Genomic DNA, 17128 nt, shown 5'->3' on the forward strand with positions numbered 1-17128 from the left:
GCCTAGGAACACTATGCATCAGTGGTCATCTCTAGAAGCCAGAAAAGAGGCATGGCCTAGATTCCCACAACCTCTAAAACAGTGGATCATTATCCTTTTGGGGGTTGAACAGCCCTTTCACAGGGATCACCTAAGACCACCGGAAAACACAGATATTCACATTATGATTGTAACAGTAGCAAAATTACAATTATAAATAGCACCAAAAATAATGTTTTTGTTGAGGATCACCACAACATGAGGAGCGGCATTAAAGGGAACCAATCTGCAGACACCCTGCACTTCAGAACTCTAAGAATAATAAAATGCTGTTCTTTCCAGCTATCTAGTTTTGTACTGTGTTATGTTAGCACTAGTAAACTAATCTACTCCAATGGAATTTCCATCCTAATATGCAGTTAAAAAACATTTTACTCTCGTAACAGTGTAGAGTCTGCAGAATCCAATCTCTGCCCAACTAAACATTAAAGTAGTAATTCGAACAAAACAACTGATATAAGAACAATGTTGTTTTTCTACCATGCTGTAACTTTTGTTAAGTACATTAGACTGAAAAGTTTCCAAGAAAATGTTATCATGTTAGATTCTGAACAAAAATATCTTTGTAAAACCCTGTGGAGATGTTTCAAAATGAATTCCAGTCATAAATACCAGTTGCAACAGGTTTTAGTGCTCCTGCCATAGCTGGAATGCTAAAGCAGGTATCAGATCATAAAATATTAGTTTGATGAAATGTCCTTTTCACTTAAGCAAGGGTGGATTTCAGATGCCACTTGCACAGCTCACACGCTTGCCATGTGCGCATGCGTGTCTGCCCTTCTTCCTCCATGAGAAATCATTTAAACCATGCCTGCAGCTTTAACAGCATTCTGGGCTCTGGCCCTCGGGTTAGGAGAAACGGTAAGGAGCTGGCTTAGGGCCGCTGAGTGTCAAGTCCCTGCTGCTCCTGGATCCCACACTGATATCTGACTTTACTTAATGATTAAGAAACAGACAAGAGTGTGGCTGAATTACTACTAATTTTTAAGACCCCCAAAAGCATTCTTGGGCGACCTAAATCCCTTCCTTATTTTTCTACTTCGTAATTTCAAATACTCAAATGCAAAACTCCCCCATTGCTTCTCCATGTGGACTTTTACTAATTACCACCCTTTGCCAAAAGTACCCTGCCCCTGTGTTCTGCCTACATGCCAGGGCTCGACAAATCCCTCATACTCACTCCTAACATAACTGGCCTCTTTCCAATTGCCTTTTGTTAAGAAACTGCCCTCTTCTCAAGGGTTTATTTACCTGAATTCTAAATCTTTGTTCAGCCACCCTGTCATATTTTAGTCTGTGTTTTCACCAAACCACATTGGAATAAAAATAACAAGAAGGGAAATGCTCACTAAAGAGTCAACGGTTTTTGAACTCCTATTATTGTTTAACTACTTCAACTGTGGAGCATGTTTGAATTCACTGAAACTCACAATAACCCTGGAGGTGAGTGCTGTTATCCCAACGTATTGATGTGGGAATGTCTTAGCTACCTTTCTACTGTGTGAGGAGGCGCCATGACCAACACAACTTATGCAAGGCAGCATTTAATTGGGGGCTAAGCTTTCAGAGGCTGAGTCCATGACCATCATGGTGAGAAGGGCTGCTGCCAGGCAAGGTGTTGAAGCAGTAGCTGAGAAACAGCTCTAACCCTAACCCTAACCCTAACCCTAACCCTAACCCTAACCCTAACCCTAACATCTCTTAATTCTTCCCAAACAGTTCTGCCAACTAGGGACTGCGCATTCAGACACACAAACCTATGGGGCAGATCTCATTCCCACTACCCCAGGAAACAAGCAGAGCTGAGACGCGAGCTGAGACGCTGCTCACCCAAGGTCACACTTTTGTGTTTGGATCTAGAAACAGAGTTCTCTTTACCTCCACTGATGTTTCCAAAGTTTGAGTCATTTTACACCTAAAGTTGTTAAGACCTTTTGGCAATTTTTTTTCAACTGCTTTCCTATCTCAGCCTCAAATCAAGGTTCCCGTTTTTTAAATATGAACTCTTTTGTAAAATAATGTATTTTCTTTTTTAAAAAATAATTTATTTATTCTTATTTTATATCCATTGGTGTTTTGCCTGCATGTGTGTTTGTGTGAGGGTGTCAGGTCTTAAAGTTACAGACAATTGTCAGCTGCCATGTGGGTGCTGGGAATTGAACCTGGGTCCTCTGGAAGAGCAGTCAGTGCTCTTAACCTCTAAGCCATATCTCCAGCCCAAATAATGTATTTTCATAGACAGGCTATTTTCAAAATGAAGGTTACCTCAATACCAGGAATGAAACAAAGGGTCTGACGCTCAGGCATTTTCATCAAATCAGTAACCAGCAAACAAAACCCTGGTTCCTCACATAAAAATTCAATGATCCATAAGTAGAACATAGACTACATTTATAATTCAATGATCCACAAGTGGGATATAGATGACATTTATAATTTTGAACTTTAAAAAGGAAAGACTACATGACAGACAGAAACTGCTATTCAGATGTGTAGATTCGCCTGAAGAGATCTCGGCTTTCCTTCTGACACAGATTTAGCTCTGAAAAGCAGGGGTAGCTAACAAGAGTGAGAACGGAGGTGTGTGTGTGTGTTGGGGCTTGGGACACCTAACTCGCTCACCTTCGAGAGGACTCGGTCTCTCCGGGCTCACAGACATAGAGGGGAGACAATGAGATCGTAGAAACTGCCAACATTTCCAAACTGCCCGAGAGCTCAAGCTTTAGTTAAAAAATAGGAAAATCTAAGAGGACTTTAAATATCACACTCATGGGGGAAGAGATAGCATCATTTAATCTGTGGGAGTCGATTTTAAAAACAGCTGTAGAAATGCTCACTTTAGAAGATGAGGAATCTTTAAAGATGTTGAGAAACAAGAATGTAAGTAATTCCTATAAGAAACATTGCTTTTCCTGACACAACCTGGTGTTAAAGCTTCAAAGAACATGAGGTATTCCTGTTTGGTTTTAGCCTATCATTTCTCCATGAAGAAACAAGTCCTAGGAGATAGAACCTAACTTGCCCAAATCCCTCAACATAATCTTATGCAATATGTTTCATATTATGGAGATACACTGAGTGCAGACCAGAGGTCACATGGTCCATCAATATTAAGTAAGAAAGTCCTAAAATATGAACAACTCATTTTGGAATTCCTTTAAAGGTTTTGGCAAGATACTAACTTTTAAAACCAATGGGCAGTAAATTGACTGTCTTTGAAATCGGTCACATAGTACCTTAAGTCTTAGTTCATTTTAAAGAAATTTATAAATATGCATTCAGGGTTAAAATTGGGGAAAATTGGAGGGCTTGTTTTCATAGCAATTAAAAGCAATTTATAATGTTTTTAATACTGAGTCCTGTTTTCATGGTAAGTTACTAGAAAATAAACTCTAAGCCTCGCTCCCTCTCTCCCCCCTCCTTCCCTCTCTCCCTCCCTCCTCCCTCCGTCACTCACATGTCTGAAGGACCCACTTATATTTGCTAGCTATAGTTTAAATTCAAGATTTATTCTTGCTTCTCTGAGGCTCACAAAGACTAGACTCAGCTTAGTTCTTTGGTGTCTATTTAACTGGACTTAAAACCTAATCAAGTACTTTATTGTCAAATAAAAAGCCATCTCCATGGCTTGGTAAATGAAGTAGTTCTCTAGAGTTTAGCAAGTATGTTGGGTCTACTTTAGATTCTTATTGTCAAGGAACAGGTTATACTCTTGTAAAAGGGTACAAAGTTTTATTCTAAACATCTAAAGGTAGTGTGAACACTAAAACCCTTGGGGTCCTTGGCTGCTCCTAAGAAGCACAAAGCCACCTATTACAGTTTTTTTCTTTCTATTTCTCTAGCCCCTCCCATTAAGGTAGAAAACCATCTTGGCGTTCCGTCTATAAGAAAAACTTAGGAGACTAGGGATGTAGTTCAGTCATGTCAAAGAGTGTAAGCCTTGCATACAGTGCCTGCCCCCAGGGGCTCAGTCACAGACTGTAGCCTGGCAAGTGTTGCCACTGTTGTCCTTAGTCCTCAGCACTGCATGCATCAGGAAGGAAGGGTGGTGTGCACGCTTGCAATCCCAGCACTTGCATGTGGACACAGTGGTAGAAGTTCGAGGCTATTCTTGGCAAAGTGAGTCCCAGGCCTGCCTGAACTGAATGAAACTGCCTCAAACAAAATGAATGTATGAAACATTAGGAATGATGGTAGTGGTGGTGGTGTGATCTAAAATAATACTCTTTGTGAGTCAGTTCTCTCCGTCCCCCTTCATGTCCTTCCTGGGGACGGAACTCAGGCACAGCAAGCACCTTTGTCCGCTGAGCCCCTTGCCAGCCCAGGACGTCTGGAAAGAATAAAAGATGTCCATAAGAAAAAGATAACTGACAGTAAAAACTAGCTTATCACAGTTGCCAAATGAAAGATGTGAACCAGACAGTGAACAGCTCAAGACTGCTGAGCAATTCTGGAGTGAGGGAGCAAGGAAGATGAGAATTAAAAGGGGAAGATCTGAACTTCGTCACATACAAAATGAGGATGCTTCACCGGGCGACCTCGGCATCCTTCCTAGCTCGGGAATCCTACCGTGCCTTTACCACGGTAAAGCGGAGGAGTGACTAGATATGCACTGACCACCCAAGGTTTACTTCTCTCTGTATGATGAGAGTTTTAAAAAGTCACCAACCTTGAGGCTGGAGAGATGGAGGGCTCAGTGGTTCCGAGCACTTGCTCTTCCTGCAGAGGATCCTGGGTCCTGGTTTGCTTCCCAGGATCCACCAGGCAGCTCCCAACCACCTCTACCTCCAGTTCCAGGATAGCTGACACCTTCTTGTGAGAACTCTACATGTACCAGGCACACACATGACATACAAACATATATGTAGGAACTAACATATATCTAAAAAAAAAAAAAAAAGCTATCAATTCCCAAATTAGTAGTATTGGCAAATGAACTTTTAATTTGAAACTGAAAATGACAGCATCTGGGATTTGACATTTCACAAGAGAACTGAACTCGAGGCTTTCCCCTGCTTTATACTAATTTCATGATGTGTATTCAAAGTTAAAATGGGTTTTTAAATGAACATCTTTTGTGCCACCAAGGACTTATTTGAAGTAATTTACTCTTGTTCCTTTGCATAGGCAGTGTTGGGAGCAGGCCTGTAGAGTCCCATCCCGTCCCTCCCCCAGCCCCCCCCCGCACCCCGCACCCCCACCCCAGCCTGCCATTGATGCTTCAGCACCCTTTTCTGCTAGGCTCTTTTTAACCAGCATGGCTTTTATTATGTTCAGCAGTTACTGATGGTCCGATGTATTCTGAAGCCCAGCCAAAGCTTTTTTTAGAATAATACTCAAAACAAAGCAAATATTGGCTTAGTTATGACACTTGTTGTTCTAAATGTTAATAGCCTATTGTTCACTGTGGTTGTCTCAACAAGATAATACATTGAAAATCAGCATTTCCTGATAGGAAGTGACTTCCCACTGTGTGTCACAGGACTCTAGGCAAACCCTGGGCTCCCACGGAGGGTTGCATCAGACCAGGGTGGTGATGAATCTTTCTGTTCCCCCCCCCCCCTTTGCTTCCTCCTCTTTATCCCTCTCTTTAAAATGGATTTCTGCTTCAGCTCAAAGCATGCTCTATTTGACCATTTTGCTATTGCCGAACTGTTTTCCTAAAATGGCTTCAAATGTTTAAGCAAAGTTTGTTCAACATCCTGTAGCAGCATCCTGTATATTCCCAACCAAGGAGAACTTCCTCAGTTGTAAATACCACAATACATGGGATAATTGACAAAGAAGCTATCAGAGTGTGTCCTCGCCATTTCCAAGCTTTAGTTTCATATGAGCAATTGTTTACAGAAATCATGTATGAAGTAAAATAATCACCAGCTTCCTTATCTTCCATATATTTTAGTAGGAACAACTGAACTTTAACTTATTAGTCCAAGTTCTACAGCACTGTTGAATTCTAGAGTTTGATCAGTAAGAAGCCATGCCTAGCAGGTCTGCATACAGAAGGGCTCTATGGCAGTCCTGAAACTGCTCTAGCAGCCTTTTAAAGACACTGAAAATGCACTTTGCTTTCATAAGCTCACATTTTAACAAGTTTCTTCGCTAAACTATACAAGCTAGTTATAATAGAAAACAACAGAAGTCAGGCATGGTGCCATATGCCTACGATCCCAGCTTCTGTGACTGAGACAGGGGAATTAGGAGTTTCAGGAAGGCCTGGTCTCTGCCGTGAGGCCCATTCTCACAATAAGATGGAGAAGAGGAATGACCAGGAGATTCCAGTAGGGCCATGTCAGTCATCAGACACTTGCCATGCACACAGGGCTTGGCTTCCAGGACAGTAATGCGCCTGCCATTTATACCAAGCCTTCCGTTGAGAAGCCAGTGCAATAAACAAACATACAAACTCAAGACTCCTTTCCCTACTTCCAGGCCTTCAGAGATGGCTTACCACAGCTGTGACTACAGATGCAGTTCTTACATCATTTGCTCAGAGCAGCTATCACCCAACTCAGTGAGATCAAGGGGAAAGAGGCAGTGCTGAGCACCTACGGATGATGCAGTCAAACCCCAGCCCTGTTACCTTTTTACCTTTGCTGGCAGGTTAGCCTGTCCAGTTCACTTCTCAGCCTGCTTCCTCAGCACCAAGTTAGAAAGCTCACTGGGTCAAGTACTGCCAGCTTCAGCATTCAAGGAGACAAGGGGGAGAAGGAGAGGGCTAAATTTAAAACATAACTTTTCAAGCTAACTTGTAAAGCTAGGCCCCACATTTATTTGTATGTACACACTACCGCAAGTGATGAGCACAAGGGTGACTTGTGGGAAGTGCTTTTCTCTTGCCATCAGGCGGCTCCTGCAGGTTGAATGGGGTCTTCAGGATTTGCTCTAGTACCATCTCACTGGCCCGTGCATAAACTCTAAAAGCCTGGAACTCAGTAAAGGAAGAAGGACCCACTGTAAAAGCAAGTATCAGCCCATATGGTTTCTTCCCTCTCAACTATTAAAGTGGGATCAAAAGATTTGGTTTTACTTCTGGAATGGGTATTATTGAAAAAGAACCCGTCAGTAAAGGGCAGTTTCTGTAAAAATTTAGAATAATATTCAACTGCTCTCTTTTACCTCCTTAAACTTTCAAATAGTTTAGGCCATATGTCATGTCAAATAAATTACACACACACACACACACCACAACCACCACCACCACCAACAACAACAACAACAACAAAAAGATATGAATATTAAAGCTGGGAGGAACAATAAAACTCATGTATCCAATCTTTCAATCTACAGATGGTGAACAGGGACAAAAAGGACCCGCTCGCAATCCCATGATCTCACATCGGGTTACCCAGCTTCCAGTCCGACACTCTTTCACTATTGTGCTGGAAGTCACTGCCCTCTGGAGCAGCTCTTGGCCTCTCAGCAGGGCTGAGTAGGAGGCCGACTCTTGACTGTCTCATCAGATGAGGGAAGGTGGGGGAGGGATCTCTGTTCTCATGAAACACCATCATACTTCACAACAGTCCATGGGCTCTGATAGCAAAAGCACATCCAATAGAGGGATACATGGGAAGCAACTTGGAAATAATCCAGACACCCATCAAAATAAGAGCAACCAATAGGCGGCCTGTCTGAGCATAGCACTCACTAGACAGCTCTATAGGAAGATTGAGCTAATCACACAACAGTAGGAGTAGCTTCACTTTCTATGGAGTTTAAAAGCCATCCAAGTATGAGTATACACAGACATATTAAGACATTTGATATACATAGACATATATACACATGTATACACACCCTTTGGGAAATAAAGTTAAGGGCACTAGGGTGGTAAAGAGATATTTTCTTACACATTCTTAATATTCCTTCACCTTTTTACATTCCTTTAAAGGAACACTATATTGCAAAATTTGGTCAGTATAAAAACATTCAAGGTATGCAATGACAATGATAAACAATAACAACAACAACAAATGTACATTAATGAAAAAAAAAAAAAAAAAAGGAATTATAAAGCCCTGGGCAGCAACTTCCTGGTAAGAAATGTATAGGAGGGATTTATCACTGGGAATCTGATAGTTTATACTCAGTCATACTTACCATTATAGCTACTTCTCTAGAGAAGACCTTACAACCCCTTTCATATCATAGTATGTGTATCAGTTTTCAGGAATAAGGTATGGCATAGATGATGAGAAATCTGTTTAGCATTCTTAGAAGAAACAAAGGGTTTGGGAAGCAGATACATAAGGCATGGTAAGAATAGTCACTATTTTTTATATTATGTAATTATCACAAGAAGAATAAGAGTATTAATAGGGATGCTAACTACTGATTTTTAAATAAAAGTTCCAAATAAAAACTAATTTTAAAATAATCTAATTAAACATTTAACAACAAACTGGGTATCAAACTGTGTTCTGGCACAACTGTAAAAGCTTAAGTCCAACTCTCTTTTCCTATAGGTAAAGGCATAGCAGAGTTGTTCAGTAGACTGAAGTTGACACATTTCAAACTCAAACAGAAAACAGTAGGCTGTTTTCTGTATTACATGACAAATTTACTTCCAAGGTTGAGTGATACACATGTGAGTTGGGTCTTGATGCAAAACATAACTGCGGGCGGGTGTTTAAAAGCCACTTAGCCACGTCCACACAGATGAGAACTGCATGCTGAGCACAGAGGACATTCAGGCAGGTGGATAGCCACACCATACATGCTGGCCTCATTTCCACTGGGAATCCATCTTCTTCATGAGGAGGTGACATACAGCCAGATCTACACCCCAGACACTAAGAACCAAATGTCTTACATTCCTGCAGGTGTGTCTAAAGCACAGCGTTGGTTTGCTTCTCATTTATAAGAAAACCTGGAGTGGTGGCTAAACAATCAGTTCCAATACATTCTCTTTCAAGGTTTCCGGACAAGTTATGTGTTGTCACAGAGGTTTAGGGTATTTTAATCTGGAAAATATCTAAGAGTGCTAACTTGAATTCCTAATTTTATAGGTGGAGAAAGTGATGTCCAAACTAAACTTGTCTTGATTGCATTCTTCAGTGATATCAGACTTTTACTTTATTCTTACCTGCTTGTGAAGTTAGAGATAGCTACTATAAAAACAAGTAACAAAGAGGAAGGTGAAGCCAGGCGATGATGGCCAGGAAGTTTAAGAACAAAAAAGATGACACAATGTCACCCCAAAAGCTTTACAGAAATCTGGCAGTTTCAACATCCAGTTATGATTTCGACTGAGGGCAGGCTGTTAAACTTGCTTGCACTGAATGGGTGTGTCTACCCCTGAAAGAGTACACAATGAACAAATAACACAGAACAAATCACAAGTCTGTCTCTCGCAACATGCCCAAGTTGGTTAGTGCCTAACTGAACACTTTAGAGACATTTAAAGCCCAGCTACAAACAGAACCCAGACATTTGAGGAGAGAGATTGGGGAAAAATGTTCAGCAGCGTGAACAATAATTCTCCTACACTTCAATTTACCATTCACATCGCAAATTCTGGAGAACACAGGGGCACGGAACCGACGGAACTGCCCAGGCATGGAACAGAACTTTGGGCTGCAGCCTGCCCCAACTCTCCCAACAAAGACCCAACTGCAGCAGGACAAAGCATCATTATGACAGAAAGAAAGGCCCTTTAGAGGCTGCCTTTTTTTTAATTCAATGAACCCACTCTTACACACAGAGTTCATGCCACGATGACTCGAAATGCAGTAGTGGCCAATTACGCTATAAAAGTGACTAATAAATTCAACACAAAACCCTCACTTTAATGTTAGAATATTAGCACACTTGGAGATTACTGGTATTTTCCTTCCTTTAAACAGCCAATGACACCCACAGACAGTTAAAAATAAGAACAAGTAGATAAATAGTATGAGAAAATAAAAAGCTGACAAACGACCTGAAAGGGGATAATCAGTTGGGTGAGAAGCCACAGCTTACTCCCAAAGACAAGCACTGCGTGCTATTGGAGCTGGTACAAAACTGACATCTACCTCTGCTCTGTTTCCTCCTAAGCTGGTAGCCACAGGTATCACAATACACAGCCCACTACTTACAAAATCCTTGAAGCCTCTGTTCATTTCTTAAACTCCTTTTCATGTGGCAATTCTGATGCAATGCTGCCCTAAAAATGATCTTTGTTTTAGACAGCAAGAGATCTACACGGTGTGGTTAGTGCAGGGTGGGGCCCACTCTGGGGGAAACAACACACCCAGACAGATTTCACGCAGAGCCAACTGCATGTTAATATTGCCACAGCATTTCCCCGGGCCTCAGGGTCAAAACCCATTGGTTAATTCCTCTCAAAGTAGCAGAGGAAAACTGCTGTTTGTACATCAGCTTTCCTGCCAAGGCATGAGCTACAGGCTCCTTTTTTTCTTTTTCTTTTTTCTTTTTCTTGAGAGGAGAGTCACTAGATAACTCACACAGCTCAAGCCATACACTGGCAGGTGACAGTGGACTGCTGTTAAGGAAGTCCAACCATGCTAGCTTCTAAGTTTAGCAACGGCAGTTTTTACATATCTCAAGGTGTCAGAAATATAGCTTGCTTTAGAGTATTACTTTAGGGGACTGGAACACGAACAAACTACCCATTTCATTTCTTCCTCACCGATCCTCTACTTTCAGCAACACAGAAAAAATAAAAGCATTACACTTCCAATTAGCAAGAGCTGCCTTCAAAAAACAAAGCTGTCAGGTGATCTGTGTGTGTGTTGCTGCTAATGAGCCTCATGACCTCACTTTGATTCCTGGAACACACATGGTGGAAAGAGGTAACTGACTTCTACAAGTTGTCACCAAACCTCCATACATGAGTCTCAACACATGTGCAAGCCCACACACACACTCACGTACGCACACACACTTACATTCGCACTATATATACAAGAGAAAAAGGATGTGATTTATGGACTTGCTTTGGTATGTCATTAAAATTATGCATAAAAGGGAAATATTTTGATGGGGGATCACTAATTTTACAATCATCTACTTAAAAATTTTATAAGAATTTTAGTTTAAAATTTTAACTTTCCTAAATAAGATACTCTATAGAATACAAATATAAGTGCTTTCTAAAAATTTGTGTTTAGTTTTAGTATTAAATTTATCATTACACAGTAACTATTTAAAGTTATTTTTAACAAATATGCACATTCAATGATGCAAGTTAATTTTTCATTCAAATTCTATAATCATACAAATGAATGGGTTTATCTGACTTAACAGTTTTTGTTTTTATTTGTTTCTTTTCATTCCTTTCTCTTTTTTTCCCCAAGGAGGATGTCTCTATGTAGCCCTGGTTGTCCTGGACGTCACTCTCTAAACTAGGCTGGCCTTGAACCCAGAGATCCAACTGACTCTGCCTCCTAAATGCTGGATTAAAGTGTACGCCACTACCGCTTAGCTAAACATGTTTTTCCTAAATTGTCATGGATTGTTTACACATAATGTAAAACAAACAGAAAAGGTTTTGAGGGAAAATATGTTTAATGATAAATATCATATTATAATCAGCAACTGTTAACCCTCATATTGAAAGAACAAATCACTACGGAATACTGGACGTCTTACAATTCTGAGGGGTGGCCTGAAACTCCCTCTTTAAGGACCTTATGAAAGCGGTACCCATTAATCTAGCCTTTCAGAGATTATGAGGTCACTCCTGATAAATGAAAAAGTAACCATTCCAAAAACTGCTCTTGCAGTGCAAGTGCCTGGTTTAATTATCCCCACCATACATTAATTCATTAATTACAAGCACCTGCTGCCATCCTTTGCCTGCCCCCCCCCCAAATCAAACAATGCAAAGGTGCCAGGTGGGTATTAACTGGAAGAATCTTGTCTTGATCTTTTAGGATGTGCCCTGCTGGGAGTGCCTGTTTCCAAGCCAAAATTCACTTCCACAGCTGCAAAGGAAATGACAGGAGAAAAACACAGCCAATACGCATCAGCCATTAATCCATCCACAACTGCCCAGCTGTTTGTGCATGGAGGGGTCAGTCTGCTTCCTTTGGGGCTTTCGCCACTGAAAACTGATACCGCACAGTCAGAGACACAGGCTGTTTGTAACATGTCAGGAATGTGCACAAGATCACACGGAGCTGAAGAGACAAAATGAAGTCCAGATTCAGGGTTCTTGGAGCTTATGGGTATCATTTCATGGTTTTAATAAAGGCTCAAAACACCCAAATCACAGAAGAAGAAATACATTTTAAAAATGTCATTTCTGAGTATTACCCTTCCAATAGAGAGGAAAATCTGCCAATGATATCAGATTTAGTAACAAGAATAGACACACTGAATTATTGCTATAGACAAGGTATGGCATTCTTGGGAATGCACATGTCCCTAGGATGTTAAATAAGGCTAATACTTTTTTGAACATACAACACACACACACACACACACACACACACACACACACACACCCAATATTTCATGTAAAAGCCATCAGAAAATGGTACTCATACCACAATCACGCAGTAAAGCAAGTTTTTCTAGTTAGTTCAGACATTATTTGACATACACATATACCTGTGTATTTCAAAGATTCATATATATTTATAGATCTAATCTTCTAGGGTAATGGTCAAGGAGTGAAAATTCTCCTTCCTTTCGCTCATCAGCTGTGTGGATTTTAAGTAAAAAACACTCTTACTGAGTGACAGAGGGCTTAACAACCATAGTAAGGAATCACGCAACTCAAAAAAGTTAATTTATGACCTCTCTCTGCCCTTCAACTCCAATTTTATCAGAAATATTTGTCATTTAGAATCTTTGTAAAATACCACCGCTATACTATATTTTCCTGTATAAAGTAAATTCTATTTTCAGCACATTAAATGGTTATGACTAGTTATCATAAAAGTTAATAGAAAAAGATGGCATTTTTTTTTTTTAGAAAAAGAAACCCAACTTGAAGCCCGAAGCTTCATTTGTTAAATAAATGCACTTTAAATAAATATCTGGTAGACTGAAAATAGAACACACCACCAAAGCAGGGCTCTTTCCTCTCAGTGAATGTCATCTAGTTGAAGACATACAGGGGTGGGGGAGGAAGCGGATTGAATCTCTACTCATGTGACATTACCTCTACAAGTATGGTATAACCATTAGTGACTAAAACTTTTGTCTGGAAAGTTCCATCTCTATAAGACTCTCGGTCTAGCTTAAAATACTCAGGGGAAGGAAGGGACCGACCCCGCCCCCCACTCCCCGCGCCGGCTAAGGCAAGGGTCCTGTCTTTAGAAACTGATGGACTGCTTACTAGACTAACTCAGGATGGCCCCTAGGTAGGGGCTGCATGAGCGACAGTCTCCTGTGGAGGTGAGGTATCTGAACCCCTGGAGCTGGAGTTACAGATGTGTGACTTACCATCTGGGTGCTGGGAACCAAACTCAGGTCTTCTGGAAGAGCAGGATAGGCTCTTAACTGATGAGCCGTTTCTTTAATCTCTTTTAATTCCACATTTCCTATTGCATTATAAAGTGTGAACACAGCAAATTTGAAGGAATTTTGCTCAGGGTCTGCTCAGAACACTGAATTGTCCTAGGCTGGCACATCACTCTTACTACTCCTCTACCCATCTGTTCATTTATTTTTAATGTAGTTTAAGGTAAATTATAGGCACCAGTATATTTCTCCCAAATAGTTCAAGTTACTTTACTAACCACAGTTCAATATTTTCCCTCAATACACAATTTCCATAGTGATATTTTAAAAGCTACGTGTACCTCGACAAACCTAACTCCTATAGAGGTATGCAACATTATAGGTACCTTCAAATGTCCCCTCACACTCCTTTCCAGACAGTTCCTGCCCTGCTGCTCCAGAAGCAATCTCAATAGCTAGGCCTTTGGAACCAATCCATTAAACTACCCTGCTGTGCTACACAGCTTATACTTGTCACAAACAGTGACAACTGGCAGGTAGGAAGCACCTGGATGGGAGGAACCTAAGAAGAAATCACACATTAAAAGTGACTACAGACTCAGCTACTTCAGTTACTCAACTCTGTAGGTGAATGAAGCAAACGTTAAGCTGTTCTGATTTGCCTAACCAGTCAGTTGTTACTGGAGGCAGAAACCTAATACACCACTCATGCAGCAGCTCTTGCTCCATCCTAGAATGAAGGCGAACGATGGAGAGACCCTGGAACGAGACAGTTTTCTCAGCTGTAAGTAAGAGAACTCTGAACGTGTAAAGTTGAATGTGTTAAAACAGACCATCTGGAGTCTAAGGCACAAGTTAAGAATCACCACGTCACATGATGCGTCCTCGGCTCTATGCTAACCCATGTTGGGCTCATTTTTACATGCAAAATGTATAGACACAGTGAACTGAACCCAAGCCCTCGTGTACATTAGGCTAGGGCTCCATCACTGGGCTACACCCTTCACACACCCACACCTCTTCCTTCTTTAACTTTTTCGTTTGAGGCAGTTAGGTTGCCCTAGGTGACTAAAAACTTGTTCTGTAGCTCAGGCAAGCTTCAAGCTTGCAATCTTCCTGTCTCCACTTTCCAGGCCTGGCTAGAACCCTCCACTCACTGTTACAGCAGATGGTGTAAAACTGTACGGGGTGGGGGTGGGGCACAGATTAACGACTGTGTGGTGACTAGTTAATGTGTACATACTTTCCTCTTTAACTGTCTACATAGAAAGCTTATTTTGCTTAATGAGGTCTTCTTTTCTTCACCAACGAACCAAGTAAGCACTCTGGGCCTTATTATAAATCTTGGCTCTTTCTTGGCCTACCGAACAAGGTTAACGCCCTTCATCTATGTTTCCAAGTTGCTTTGTCTAGACCAGTGGTTCTCAGCCTTTCTAATGCTTCGACCCTTTAATATAGTCAGTCCCTCATGTTGTAGAGACCCCAACTGTAAAACTATTTCATTGCTACTTCTTAACTGCAATTTTGCTACTGTTATGAATCATGATGTAAATATTTTCAGAGATAGAGATTTGCCAAGTGGGTCATGTTGAGAACCAGTGGTCTAAACACTTACATTACAGAAGACGGCATGATGGCCAGCTGCTTCCAAGGACTCCTCTGCTGATTTGGAAGCACTTGTCAAATCTAGCCCAGAGCCTCACTGGAACCACGTGCAAGTGCATAATGGATGAATGTGTCTTAGAACAGGTGTCCAGTTTCAATGAAGTAGCAAACTAACCAAGGTGGGACGCTTACCAAGAAGTCAAAGTGTCAGAATGAGAAGCAAAACAGAAACAGGAGAGTGACAGGCATGTAATGGTAAATGAGCAAACATGTATGTTATCAGAGAAGGAAGACTCTTGCGAGCTTTGCATACAACCCTACAGAAAAGACTAAAACCAGGGAGGTCAAGCAAGAAAGGTCACAAAACCAGTAGAATCAAGATTAAAAATCAGACACGGGTAGGTGAGATGTCTCGGTAGATAAAGGCACTTGTCATCAAGCCTGACGACCTGAGTTTGATCCCTGTCATACCATGGTAGAAGGAAAGAAACAACTTCCACATGTAATCTCTGGTCCCTGACACAGACACATACAATTTTCATAATAGGCCTGTTTCATAGGTAGTGTGGAGAGTTGATTAAAGAAAACTCAGTTCTGGGACAACCAAACTACAAGAGATTTCGCTGAGAGTAAAACTCAAAGGGAAGCAGGAAAGTCTGGACAAAGGTAGCCAGCGCCAACGTGCTGGTAACAGCGTGTTCCACGAGGGTCGGCCTCAAAGGACAGCCTGCCATCCACCAGCTTGAGTCAGAGATGCTTGTGAACTGCGGGAGGCTCAAGAGCAGCTTTCCTTTTCTCCGGGTTTTTGTTCCTCTAACTGTTCTCAAGGGATGACACACACAGTAATGCAACCCTTGGTAACTTAGGAAGACAAGCTGCAATTCCTGTCTGACAATTTCTCATCCGAGGAAGAAACTGCCTTTACTTGTCCTGGGAAGATGGAATATAAATAAGGAAGGCCACCACTCAAGATGAAAGCCTCAAGCTTCACAGCCCTCAGCTGTTGTCCAACACAGCATTCTTCACACCAATTCATACCTAATGTTCACTGCATACCTGATGCTGAGCTACTTAAAGGCTGGGCCTCTTAGCAAAATATTATGATGTCCTTTCCTCTGTAATACTTGGTACCCTGCTAATTGTTAAAAGAGACAATCCAGAACTGAAAAGGTAGGCCAAACATGATGGTAAATACCCCTAGTCTAGTACTCAGGAGGCAAAGGCAGGTAGATTTCAGTGGGTTAGACAGCCTGATCTATCTAGCATGTTTTAGGCCAGCCAAAGCTACATAGTGAAACCCTGTCTCAAAGCAAACTAAACCACTGAGAATTTTAGGAAAAAAGCAATTCTAGAAAACAGGAGGTTAAGGATGAATGAAAGATGATCAATGTTCAAAATAGGCCCTTTTCCTGGACCAAAACCAAACAAGCAATATAGCACATCACACAGTGATATTCGAAAATCATTAAATGAAGAGATTAGGTGTCATCACCACTTTCAGACAAAAGCTATCAAAGTAGTAAGACTGTGCTGCATTCCCAAGGCTGCCAAATGAGGTGAGAACAAGTCAGGCTTTAGCTCTTCTGAAATCAACATGCCTTACTAACCATCTCTCAGATAAACACAAAGACTACATAGAAAAGGGTGCTAAATGGATGGAGAGACAACCTTAGTGATTAAGCTGCTCTTCCAGAAGATTCTAGTTCTAATACCAATGCCACTGGTGCCTATAACTCCAGCTCCAGAAAATCCAATGCCCTCTTCTGACCTGTGCGGGAACGAACACACACACACACACACACACACACACACACACACACACGGAGAGAAAGAGAGAAGAGAAGGAGAGAGAGAGAGAATAAAAAAGAACAAAATTTATGTACTATTAAAAACCCTGAAAATGAGTCTGGTGATATAGATCTTAATTTAGTTACTTGGGAGGCTAAGGTGGGGGTGGGGGTTAAATTCCAAGCCTGTACTACAGTGAGTTCAAGGCCAGCCTAGGCAACTTAATAGGACCCTGCCTCAAAATTTAGAAAGTAAAAAGAGTAGAAAACACAGCTAAGCA

The 17128-nt window shown here is 41.2% G+C and overlaps 1 protein-coding gene across 4 annotated transcripts in view; it reads right to left on the bottom strand.

Annotated features, from left to right (window-relative positions):
* Add3 (adducin 3) overlaps nucleotides 1-17128 on the bottom strand; it is a 112598-nt gene that overhangs the window by 47706 nt on the left and 47764 nt on the right. Inside the window, exon 1 of one of the 4 annotated variants that reach the window (XM_051200005.1) lies at nucleotides 10119-10242. The exons of the other annotated variants lie outside the window; for them this stretch is intronic. The gene's annotated coding sequence lies outside the window, so the exon portion shown is untranslated. Of the gene's footprint in view, nucleotides 1-10118; nucleotides 10243-17128 lie in introns of those variants that run through there. 4 annotated transcript variants of the gene reach the window in all.

This window comes from Phodopus roborovskii, unplaced genomic scaffold (genome assembly GCF_943737965.1).
Source record: "Phodopus roborovskii unplaced genomic scaffold, PHOROB, whole genome shotgun sequence".
In the NCBI taxonomy this organism is placed as follows: domain Eukaryota; kingdom Metazoa; phylum Chordata; class Mammalia; order Rodentia; family Cricetidae; genus Phodopus; species Phodopus roborovskii.